The sequence below is a fragment of the Eublepharis macularius genome, chromosome 5 (assembly GCF_028583425.1).
Source record: "Eublepharis macularius isolate TG4126 chromosome 5, MPM_Emac_v1.0, whole genome shotgun sequence".
In the NCBI taxonomy this organism is placed as follows: Eukaryota; Metazoa; Chordata; class Lepidosauria; order Squamata; family Eublepharidae; genus Eublepharis; species Eublepharis macularius.
Window position 1 is genome coordinate 104,765,349 of NC_072794.1, and position 12,586 is coordinate 104,777,934.

General features: G+C 44.0%; 1 protein-coding gene across 2 annotated transcripts in view; it reads right to left on the minus strand.

The window, feature by feature from the left end:
- FKBP5 (FKBP prolyl isomerase 5) overlaps positions 1-11,384 on the minus strand; it is a 115,279-nt gene extending 103,895 nt beyond the window's left edge. For both annotated transcript variants that reach the window (XM_054980539.1, XM_054980538.1), the window contains exon 1: positions 11,324-11,384. The gene's annotated coding sequence lies outside the window, so the exon portion shown is untranslated. The remainder of the gene's footprint in view (positions 1-11,323) is intronic.
- Between the last annotated feature and the right edge of the window lie 1,202 nt (positions 11,385-12,586).

Genomic DNA, 12,586 nt, shown 5'->3' on the forward strand with positions numbered 1-12,586 from the left:
TCCAATATACTAACAAGTACAAAGAGGAATATAATAAAAGTGGGAAAAGATAGACTAAATCCAACTGACACCCATAAAATATAAAAAATGAAATTATAATACTGAATGCACAAATAGAAAACATTACATACATTCAATATCAACTATTCATATAATGTATCCATGTGAAATCAATACATCAAATAATATCATATATTTTATGGCATCAATAAACCTCTACAATAAAACCATAAACTCAAGGCATAGAAAAAATGGAATAAGAAATGAAATGACGTCTGTTCTAGGTCATTTCAATGTAGGGATCCCAGACCCCCGGTGGGGGTGAGGGATACCCCGCCCCTGCTTGCCCCACCCCGCCCCCACTTACCTAACTGGCGGGGGGCACGCGCACCTTCCCTGCAGGCTCCCCGGTGGCACCGTGTGCTCCCGTGCACAGCAGCCACCAGGATCGGGCCTGTTTTGGCCCAGATTGGGGCCGCTGTGGAGTGCAGGAGTGTTCCTGCGCTCTGCAGCGCCTGAAAATGGGCCCAATCCACGGCAAAATGGGCTCATTTTTGGGTGCTGCAGAGCACAGGAGAGCTCCTGTGCTCCGCAAAGCCCCCAAATGGCCCTGTTTTGGCACAAATCGGGCCCATTTTGAGACACTGTGAAGTGCTGCAGAGCTCCACAGCACCCAAAAACGGGGCCCGTTTTGGCCCAGATCGGGCCTGTTTTTAAGCGCTGCGGAGTGCAGAAGTGTTCCTGCACTCTGCAGCGCCTCAAAAACTGGCCCGATCCATGCTGAAATGGGCCTGGTTTGAGGTGCTGCGGAGCTTGGATGTGCTCCCAGGGGCTGCGTGATGACGTCACTTCTGAAGTGACGTCATCACGCCTGTGGGTGGGGCATGTCCCTATCCCCTGCCCAGTGGTTGAGGGGGCCTGGCAACCCTATTTCAATGCATAATCTTCCTTAGATGCAGAACATATTCCTCTCAGATGTTGCCATGGGACACGGAGCGAGCAGTTGCTTTGCCAAGTTGCTATATCTACATTAGATTACTGCAATGTGCTGTATCTGGGGCTGCCCTTGAAAAGTGTTTGGAAACTTCAATTGATGCAGTGGTGTGTATCTGGAAATTCCAGAGCTGAAAATATACATAAAAATCACTTTACATTATTTGGTATTTAGCCCACCCTCTCCGCAAGTGGGCTCAGGACAGGGTACAACATTCATAAAATACATAATTATATAAATACAATTAAAATCATATAAAATCATAAATCAGATGGCCTATTTGCACTTTCCTGCCCTCAAATACAAAGAGGGAGAAAACCGGACGGACGGGATGTCATTGGATAGGAGAAGCCGACAGGAGGCTCAATGATGGTCCTAATACTGGCCTCAACCATATGCCCGGCGGAACATCTCTGTCTTGCAGGCCTGCTGAAATGATACCAGATCTTGGTGAGCCAGAGTGTCTTCAGACAGAGAGTTCCACCAGGTTAGGGCCAGGACCAAAAAAGCCCTGGCCCTGGTTGAGGCCAAACAAGCCTCCCTGGGGCCAGGGATCACCAGCAAGTTCTTATCTGCTGAACGAAGCACTCTCCGGGGTACATACGGGAAGAGACGGTCCCAGTCCATTTAGGGCTTTAAAGGTCAACACCAACACCTTGAAATGGACCCGGAACTCCACAGGAAGCCAATGAAGCTTCTGCAAAACTGGTGTAATATGTGACCTGAATGGAACGTCCATCAGGACCCGAGCAGCAGCATTCTGGACCCGCTGTAGTTTCCAGGTCAGACCCAAGGGTAGCCCTGCGTAGAGGGAGTTACAGTAATCTAGCCCAGAGGTGACCGTTGCATGGATCACTGTGGTTAGGTCCTGAACTGAAAGATAGGGAGCAAGTTGCCTAGCCTGCCGTAGTTGGAAAAAAGCAGTCCGGGCCGCAGATGTCCAAGTCCAAAGAGTTTATTGTCTATAGCCATAGGCCGTCACACAGATGTGACCTGAGCCTCCATAAATAAGGAGGAATCCAGGATCACACCAAGACTCCTGACTGACAGGACAAGCACCAATGGGGGCCCCTCAAAGGACAGAAGACAAATCCCCATATCCTGCAGCCCATGGCCCAAATACAGGACCTCCGTCTTCACAGGGTTCAGCTTCAGTCGGCTCTGCTTCACCCAACCAGATACCACCTCCAAGGCTCTCAACAGGATGTCCGGGGCCGATTCAGGTCAGCCACCCATCAACAGATATAACTGGGTGTCATCTGCATACTGGTGACAACTCAGTCTGAAACTCTGCACCAACTGGGCGAAGGGGTGCACATAAAGGTTGAACAACAGGGGAGAGAGTATCGCCCCCTGCGGGATGCCACACACCAATGGCTGGTGCGCAGACACTCTCTCCCCCAGCTTTCAGGTCATTGCTGTGATTTTCTGGAGCAGTAACTCAAATTCTAGATTGTTAGGCGTTACAAAAAATACCCCCCCCCAAAAAAATCTGTGTTTATTTTTGCATTCAGGTGCTTATGATCAGCAGCAGCCATCTTGTTTTCCTCTGTTTCAGACAGTGGCATTTCTCCCTTCTAATCAGATCCTTGCAGGCAATCAGGATGTGAGTGCTCCCAGCCTAATCACCAATCCTCCCAGACCATCATCTTTAGAGACAAGCCTCTGAGATGGAATTTCTGTGGAGGAGTCTGTGCTAAGCTGTGAGTGCCTAGACTACTCCAGAAAGAGATGGACCCGAACCGAAATATGAACCAAAGTTTGTCACGAACCAGGCTGGTTCGTAGTTCGCGAACCAGCAGTTCATCAGAGCCCATTTCTGACGAACCGCCACGAACTTTAGGGCAATTTGTTTGGTTCATTTTTTGGCTCATCACTGCAGACAGCCTGGTGCCAATCAATCAGTTTCCTAGGCAATGGAGGTTGGTCTTTCTGCAGACCTTCTGCTGACCCGGAAGTGGTGATTTGCTGGCCCGGAAGTGACATTTTCATGAACCAGAACGAACTGGTTCATGAACTAGGGCAGGCTCATAAAAGTTCGTGAAATATGACAAACCATGAATTGCATGGTTCGTTTTTTTCCTGGCTCGTGCCCATCTCTAACAGCTCCTAATTTATGTCAATAACTTCTCACTGAGGGTTCTTTAGGATCAGAAAAACAGAGGAGGGAGACAACAACAAGAAACCCTTCCTCCACCCATGCTGCCCCTTGACAGTAAAAACAGATTCTGTGGCTTTCAAACAATGCTCTTGGAGACTGCAACCAAAAAATCATAAGGAGTTTGAGACTTGGAAGGGCAGCCATGAAGGAACTAGAAAAGGTCCTTTGAGGATAAGAATGTGTCACTTGGGACCAAGATCAAGATAATCCACACTATAATATTCCCCATTACTATGTACGGATATGAAAGCTGAAAACTGACAGTAAGAAAAATGATTCATTTGAAATGTGGTGCCGGAACAGAGTTTCATACATACCACGAACATCTAAAAAGTAAGTGGGTAGATCAGATCAAGCCTGAATTCTTTCTGGAAGCTAAAATGATGAAACTGGGGCTATTGTACTTTGGTTACATCATGAGAAATTAAGACTCACTGGAAAAGACAATAATGCTAAGAAAAGTTGAAGGCAGTAGGAAAAAAGGAAGTCCCAACATGAGATGGACTAACTCCATAAAGGAAGCCTTCAGTTTGCAAGACCTGAGCAAGGCTAGAGATTTTGAATGTCATTAATTCATAGGGCTGCCCTAAGTCAGAAGCAGCTTGATAGCACATAACACACACACAGACCCTGATTACTAATTAAGATACACCTATAGTGGATGCCCAATGTGAAGACAGGTGTCTCATAGCAACTCATAGCAATTGATTCATCACATGCAATCACACACACATTTAAAAAATTGAATTATTTTCAGAGATTGGATGGACAAGGCAGGGAGGTTTTCTTCAAAAGTAGCCTTTACTTTATGAAAGCAAACAATGGACCGCAACAAAGAAGGATGGCAAATGAAGAGTTTTTTGCAGAAAGATTAAAAAATTATTGCCAGTCAGTCTCAGTAAGATTATATTAAAAGAATGGATGCAGACTTTTTTATGCCAGTGTCCAGTGTCATTCCCCCCTCCACCCTCAATAGGAAACAATGAAGAGAAGTGTGCATGCGCTGAAAAGCACCTGCTTCAGGGGTCTGTAAAATTTTTGTCCATTCTGCATGAAACTTAGGGGGTCTTTAGACTGGAGAAGCTATGTAATGTGCAAATTTGGTGCCATTATCTTTAAAAACAACTGCCCCAGACCATTGCATGGATTTCCCACTGAAAATAATGGTCCTAAACTTCGGAAACCCAGGAAAAAATAGATTAAAACCCTTAACCAGTAATGTCCTACCCCAAAACAAGGAGTCATGGTAATAGTTTTCCCTCAAATCTCAGATCCAAAATTATAATGACATTTTTCTCAGGACACACCTCTAGTGCAGAATACTGATCCTAGGATGCTGATTGGATTGGGTTGCAGGGACCATATTACTTAGGGGTGCCAGCTCCAAGTTGGGAAATTCCTGGAGATTTGGGTAGTGGAATCTGGAGAAAACAGGGTTTGGGGAGGGAAAGGACCTCAGCATGGTATAATGCCATAGAGTCCACCCTCCAAAGCAGCTATTTTCTCCAGGTGAACTGATCTCTGTGGCCTAGAGATTAGTTGTAATTCCGGGAGATCTCCAGCTAACACCTGGAGGCTGCCAACCCTAATATCACTCCAGGATTGGCCCATCTATATTATCTCCCAGTTTGATTCTGGACACAATTCAAGCTGCTGGTGTTGATCTTTAAAGCCCTATATTGTTTGGGACCAACATACCTAAAGGACAGCCTACTCCCTTATGAACCTACCCAACCACTACAGTCATCTTCTGAAGCCCCACTTTGGGTGCCCCCGACTCTTGATATATGGCACATGGAAACCTGGGAGACAGCCTTCTTGGTTGTAGCACCAAAATTCTGGAACTCTCTCCCCAGGGAGACTATACTGTTCCCTTCTGTTGCCATCTTTTGCCAGCGGGTAAAGACATTTTTGTTTGATATTTCTTCAGTGATCCCTCCTTCCTGCCCAATGTTTTAATTGCTGTTATTCTGTTTTTGTATGCATTTTAGCACTGGTTTAATTGTTTTAATGGTGTGTTTTTGTTGATTTTAATGTTTTTTAAGGTGTGTGTATCATGTATGTTTTAATTTGTTAGCTCCTGCCCCTTATTAAGACAGAAAGATGAGGTATAAATTTTGCAAGGTTCAATAAATAAATAAATATGCTTTCTGAAATATTACTGCATTGCACAATTAATACAGTGACACTTTATACTACTCATCCTGAATTCTACAATCCCCACAAGAAAATCCATCATTACTTTTTAGGAATCTTGTCCCAACTTCATTTTAGTTTTTGTACAATAGTTCCTGAAGTATTGTCGAAGGCTTTCACGGCCGGAGAACGATGGTTGTTGTGGGTTTTCCGGGCTGTATTGCCGTGGTCTTGACAGACCACGTTCCCTTGGCCAAGACCACGGCAATACAGCCCGGAAAACCCACAACAACCATAGTTCCTGAAGTACTGGTTCAAAGATGATATCCAGTTCACACATACAAACAAATCTTGTTAAGAAAATATTTCACTGTTGCAGTGCTAGCCAGCCATATTGCTTTGCTCTTCTAAAATAGTAAAATAACAGTATGCATAGATTCTAGCACTGGACACTCCATAAAAATGAAGTAGTATATTAAAATAAATGGTGCGATCATCCAGTGTTTTTTCAGTTGTGTGGTTTCAATGGGAAAGTTAGGCACACTGAAAAAGTACATAAAATAAAAAGTTAGTCACACAATGAGGGGTGGGGGTGAGCTACATACTAAGATTCATATCACAGGCAGCATCCAGAGTTCAGAAAACAAGGGTATAAACAACCTGGCATGCATGGCAATCAATACTTAATGTCTAGTCCATATTCCTTTCCGAACATGGAGTAGACATTCTGTAATGTTGCTGCAGCCCCAATCCAATCTGGAATTCAGTAGAATTTATATTTTAAAATGCTATTCTACCTTTCTAGAGTGGCTCTATGATCCATAGCAATAGCCATGATACTTGTGCAACCATGTTCCATACTTCAATTGCAAAAGTTATGTTATCTGGGGTAAGAACTACATATTCTGCAGGATATTAATAGCTCAGAAAAATGATAATATCCCCAATCAGAAGCACTATTTTGAAAATTTCTGGATTTTTTGTAACAATTTGTTAACAAATGCGCTTTTCTTACACCAAATAAATAATAGCATGGAAAAGCCCTCTCAACACTATAACAAATACTTGCATTTACAATGATGATCCTTGTTATCCTTTCATTCATTATTCATTCACAAAGCGAAGAAGAGTTAATTCTATCAAATTCAGTCAACCAGCCCCTTTACAAATAAGAGAAGAGCCCTGCTGTATCAGACCAGTGGCCTATCTAGTCCAGCAACCTGTTTCACACAGCAGTCAACCAACTGCCCTAGAGGGCCAACGGAGCATGGAGGCCTAGGCATACCCTAGCTGGCTCCTAGCACTGCTATTCAGAGATTTGATGACTGCCTATGGAGGTTCCCTTTAGTCATCCTGGCTAGTAGCCAATCAATTGATGGACCTATCCTCTATTAATCTAATAGCCTTTTAAAACCATCCATCCTCATGACCATGGCTACACTCATTGGCACTGAATTCCACAATTTATTTATTCAGTAAGAAAAGATTTTTGTTTGTTTGTTCTGAATATATTACCCATCAACTTCACTGGGTGTGCGAAGAAGAAAAAGTGTTTTATATTCATAATTTTATAAACCTTTATTTTATAAACCTCTATTATGCCCTCCCCCAATTTGTGTTGTTCTGGACTCTTTATCCTTTCCTCCTTAAAATGGTGCTCCAACACTTAATCTTCTTGGTTGCCCTTTTCTGTATTTTCCTTCCTTATCTTCCATTTTCAAAGACCTTATTTTGACATCTTCCAAATACACATATGGGAAGTTTACCAGTATGAAATACCTTCTCCTTCTAACATCCATATAACTTTATCATTTATCTTTTTGCTATATACAAGAGTGGCTTTCGAAGCTTTTCCTATCCACCCTTATGATATTTGAGTATATGTATTTTCATTTACACACTTGTATACCTGCTTTTTTCTAATGTGGCATTTAGAGTCAGAACTAGTCATTCATACTGTGTCAAGGAGTGAATCCTAGCTGCTCCATTTTACCTCCATAGGGTAAATAGAATCACATAGAGTATGAATACAATCACCTACTAGCATTAAATATAATGAACTGATAACTGAAAGACAGGACAGTGGCATTTGAGGGTGTTGTTGCTGTGCTCCCTCTGTGTCAATTTTCTACTAAAGTATATGAATCCAATACAAAAAAAAATCCTTATAGTAAGGTCTGGAAAAAAATATTTCAGATTCCTGGATGTCTGAATCAATTTTTAGGAATCTGGATCATTTTAAAGCATTAGTTTTTGAAAGAGCTGGAAAAGATTTGCAATTCTAAGAAATCCGCACAATATGTCCAATTACCAAGATGACCTAAATTACCTAAATAAGTTAACAAGGGCAAAGTATAATCATGTTTTTGCTTCAGTATGGGGGGAGGGACGCTATATGACAGAAAAAATTACTTTAAATTATAAACAGATTTATGTGAAAATAAATCCAAATGCTGAATATATTTGTAGGGAACTAGATTATAAGGGGCAATATTTACATGAGAAAAAAGCAGGGGGAGAAGAAAGCAAGCAAGACAGCAGCTGAGAAGGATGCTAGAAACTGGACGGCTCGATATGTATTGGTTACGTGTACTTTATTTTTTAAGCTGCTTGGCATCCTTGAGCGTGGAAGAAAAGTAGGGTAAAATATTGAAATAAATATATTAAACACAAAAAAATCTTAGCCGAACAGAAGGTTTACAAAAAGAAGAAAGGAGCTAAACCATAGTGGTGATTGTGTATTACTACTAGGGGAAAACAAAACCCAAAAAAGTCAGAGCCATGTATGAGACAGGGAAAGGGAATGCACCTAGACAAATAAGAAGCCAACCTAACCAACCAAGCTAGGTATCAGGATGCAGAAGTCCTGCTGGCATTTTTGAGACCTCTTTTGTTCATTTTGTGACAGCACAGCAGAACAATGTTTTCCTACCACTCTAAGTGCCTTTATGTTGTCAATCAGCCTACGTTGTGTGTCTCTCAAAAGCTTGTACCTTGGAAACCTAATTGGTTTTTAAGGTGGTATTGGACCTGGATCTTGCTCTTTGACTGGAGACCAACACGGCTACCCACCTGAAAGTGCTTTATCTACATCAACACACTCAGCAATTGGCTTTAGTGTAATAAAGTAGCTCTCAAATCATAAGGACAGCAGACAGCATGCTGCTCGCTATATATTAGGATATCCCCTCATCTCTGAACCATTATTACTTGAAAAGAAAAGTTTTAAGTTGCACTGATTCCCCTTCCATTACGATTACCAAAAGGCTGTTAAGACAGGCTTGCTTCCTCCCTAGCGGCTCTGCACTGCATCATGGCCAGCATAACTGAGCTGATGTCTGCAGCTGTGTTCCCAGTGCAACAAGCCACGGCTTTGGGGAAAGACCTACTGTTCTAGCCTTGTAGTCATCTCAGGTCCCTCAAGCATGATCACTTCCATGATCTTTCATGCCAACACAGTAACTCGGAAGAATCATGGCAAACACAAAATCATAACTGGGCTGCTAAAAACAATAAAAGATCAATAGTTCAACTTTCCACAGAATTCTAGAACTGTAAGGCACACAATGACATTATCACAATATAATTTAAAAATCAAATGCAATAAATATTAATTCTATATAACATCTTGTTAATTTGTGAAACTTTCTATCGGTCAAAGTTGAAATGCCCAAAATATCAGCATTCAAAACAGGGACAGGCAATTTCAAAGATAACTGTTGCTGTTCCTATCAGGCAAATTAAAGCACTTATCCTTACAAGGCTCCCTGATACATTAAGGCCAAACTATACAGTACCATGCAGCCATGTGCAATTTTGGTTTTATGGTCCTTTCTCTTTTGGAAAGCAACCTCAGCAGGGGTGGGGGGTGCTTGGCAGCAGAAAAACAGTAGTAGCATGCTTAATTATTTCCTCATCAACTGATTTTCAACCAGAATTTCTCATGACCGATTTGCTTTTTACCTAGCAGAAAATATCCAGAGATTACTGACAAGCAACCTCACCGCACCCAAGTCTGTGATAAAAATAATAGTAATTTAAATAATTTTGAAATGCATTCTTACAACCCTGCATTTACTACACCTTTCGGCAGCATGCAAATTTGATCACCCTCAGAGTGTTACTGAATAAAATTGTTCCTGTGCTTTACCTCTATTCCTGGTGTCCTAAACCAAGGATGGACATTTGCAAAGGGAAGCATGTTCAAATAGAATAATAAAGTAACTGACCAGACAAAAAAAATCAATTCTCTGTTACGTGGAGGATCTGTGAAACTTATATCGTGCTTTCTGTTTTAAGCCATTAATTTTATCCTTTGGGTATCATCTCTTTAAAGCAATATTTATAAAGGAAATTCTGTTCCAGGTTAGGTTAAAAAATGATACTGTACACAGCATATTTCAGGTTTATCATCATAGCACTTGCAAACCTCTTTGGTTGTCAGTACACATCTGAGAGAAGAAATATACTAGTTTTAAAGAGGGCAGGAACTCAGTTGTTGAAGTTTACTTATTGTGCTGTGCCAGTTGCAAGCTATGCAGTCAACAGGTTTGCTTTCACGCTTTAGACACAATTGACTGCAAAGTTCACCTGTGCAGGCACCAAAAAAATAAATGGGAGCTGCATAAAATGGGCAAATGTGCTTGCATTCCATCTCTTTACCTAATACTATGTTTTTGCTAGTAATATTAGTGGGGCTGGAGCAGTAAAACTTTCCAATGGATTAAGTCTTTCATCTTTTTAGGCACTATAACACTTATCTGAAAGTTTCAATAACTGCTTGGTAAAGTACATAATTTTGAAAACCATTACTCCCCCCCCCTTGTTGGAGATAAGGAACGCCTTCTCAATACAGTTGCTGCAGACCAAGAAGCTTCTGTACTATTTTGGTGAAGAATGATTTTATATGGTTATGAAAGACAATGCTAAAGTAAATGAAAGTGAAGATGTCCTGTAATAAGTTGATTAAAACCAAGGGCATATATTTCTCACTGAAATAAAAATGAGCTGCCCACACAAGCTTTTAGCAACTTTTAATAGCCTTTGAGATAAAGAAAGTGTCACTTATTTTGAGTTAAAGCTGCAATCAAACCACAGAATAGGTTGAGACAGCAGCTCTACCCAAGAAAAAGAAATGTCTTGACAGAGTGGCTTGGGGTGAAAAATGAAATGCTCCCTCACTCCCTCATCAATTATTTCCTGACATTTTTATTTGATCATTTCTGGTTGCCTAGCTCCAAATTAGCAGTTTCCCAAGTTATAGATAGTATGAAAAAAAGAAGTAACATGAGATCTTACATTTCACCCCCCCACACACACACACCATCTCTCTCCATCTCCTCCTCTTTACATAATTAAGGGGAAACACTAACGGGGAAAAGATAACAACACGATCTTCTCTCTGTAGATGCGCGTACTTGCATTTTGTGCATTATAAACGCCGCTGCCTCAATAAACGCACGCACAAACCAAGCTGGAAGCGCCAGCGAGGTGTGTCAACTTCAGAGGCAGCGACTGTTGAACCGTGATGATGATGATGTGTGTGTGTGGGGGGGGGGGTTCCTCCTCGGTCTCCTTCCAATTCGTCCCCTACTTCCACCCGCGCGCCCCCCCCCCCCAATATTTTACGCCAACAGCTACGCGTTTGCATTAATTCCCGCGCGTGTCAAACTGCCTGTGGGGAGAGAAGGGTCGCTTCTCAGGGCAAAGCCGGCACGGGAGGGGGCGGGGGCTCTTCTCCGAGGGAAGGCAAGGGCCCGGCTCTTGTTCCGAGGAAGGGGAACACGGCGAGTGGTCGCGGGGACCGGACGGCCAGAGGAAGGCCAGCGGAGGGGCCTCCTCTGAGGGGCCGGCGGGGTCGCAGGGAGGAGGAGGAAATGGAAGGGGCCATGAGGGGAGCCGAAGTGTCGCTGAAGGCAGGGCTGGGAGTCTCCCTCCCTGGACGAGAAGCGTCTCCGCTCCCCGCAGGCAGAAGGCGCGCCTCTTTCTCCCCACGAAGCCCCCCATCCGCACCCCCGAGCAACGCCGGGTACCTGCCCTCACGCCGCCGCCGCCGCCGCCTTTCGCCTTCTAGTTGCTCCGCCGCTGCCGCCGCGTTACTCGACCGGGAATGACACAAGCTACCGGCGTTGGCCGCGAGTCCCCTCCGCTAACCCCGCCCTCTCGCGCCTACTGGGCCTCGAGCTTGCCGGTCTGCCACAACGGTCTCCATGGCGCTTTCTCATTGGCCATTTCGCCTCCCGTATGCAAATCTGGGCTCCCTTCCCTCTACAATCCACGGCCTTGGGGGAGTCCGAAGTCTCGAGTTCCCAGCGGGGAAAGAGAGGCGGAGGTCTCGGGCAGCGAACAGCGGCCGCCGCGCGTCCCGCTCGGCTGGAGGCGCCCCAGATCTCCTGGGCTCTGAGAGTCGAAGCAACCTCCCGGGGTGGCCGGCCGGGAGAGCATCGTCATCCAGGACTGGACAGCCGCCTCCTGGCTCTGTATGCAGAATCACCACTTTCCCCACTGTATCTATGTACAATGCTGGCGCTACTTGTTGACTGTTTCTTCTGTATCTGAACACGACAGGGAAAACGCAGGCGAATTGAAACAGTTTATTAATCGCATCCCCCTCAAACACGAGTTGAAAAGGCAGATGCGGGACAGGATGCGGCAGATCTGGCTGGCCGCTGTGCCAGTCGGGATGCTGGACTAGATGGACCCTGCGAGGCTCTTCTTGCGTCCTTACCTCTTTGGCGGCAATAAACTTTAACAAAGAATTGCTGGGCAGAACTGCTTGGGGTGTAATTGGCAGACCCGTTGCAGGTGATGTTCTTCACGAAGACTTTGTCCACACCTTCATTGTGACGAAGCAGGAATGTTTGTATTTTCTCCGCCTAGAAAAATTCCAGAACGGGACTGCAAAAACTACGGAGCATAATGTTTGTTTGAAATACTCCCCCCCCCCCCAATTCTCCCTCTGCTGCCCAGGCTTTTCTTTGCTGGCTCATTAGAGAAACAGGGCAAGATCAGGTTGTTGTTTTTCTTAAATAAATACAGCAAATGTAAAACTCAGCCCCACACCCTCACCCTCACTCTCTCTCACTCACTCACTCACTCACTCAGAAAATACCCTGAGACTCACACTAGTTCATTCGAATATTTAATCAAGGCTGCTTTGAGCTTGTGGCCAAAAGCAGGGTAAACAGCCTGCAGAGCTGTACGTCGCTGTTAGTACAGGTAGATGCACCCGTTGTGTTGTTAGCTGCAGACTCGTCTGCGAGACCAAGTGCTGACAGTGGACTCTCCCGCCACCC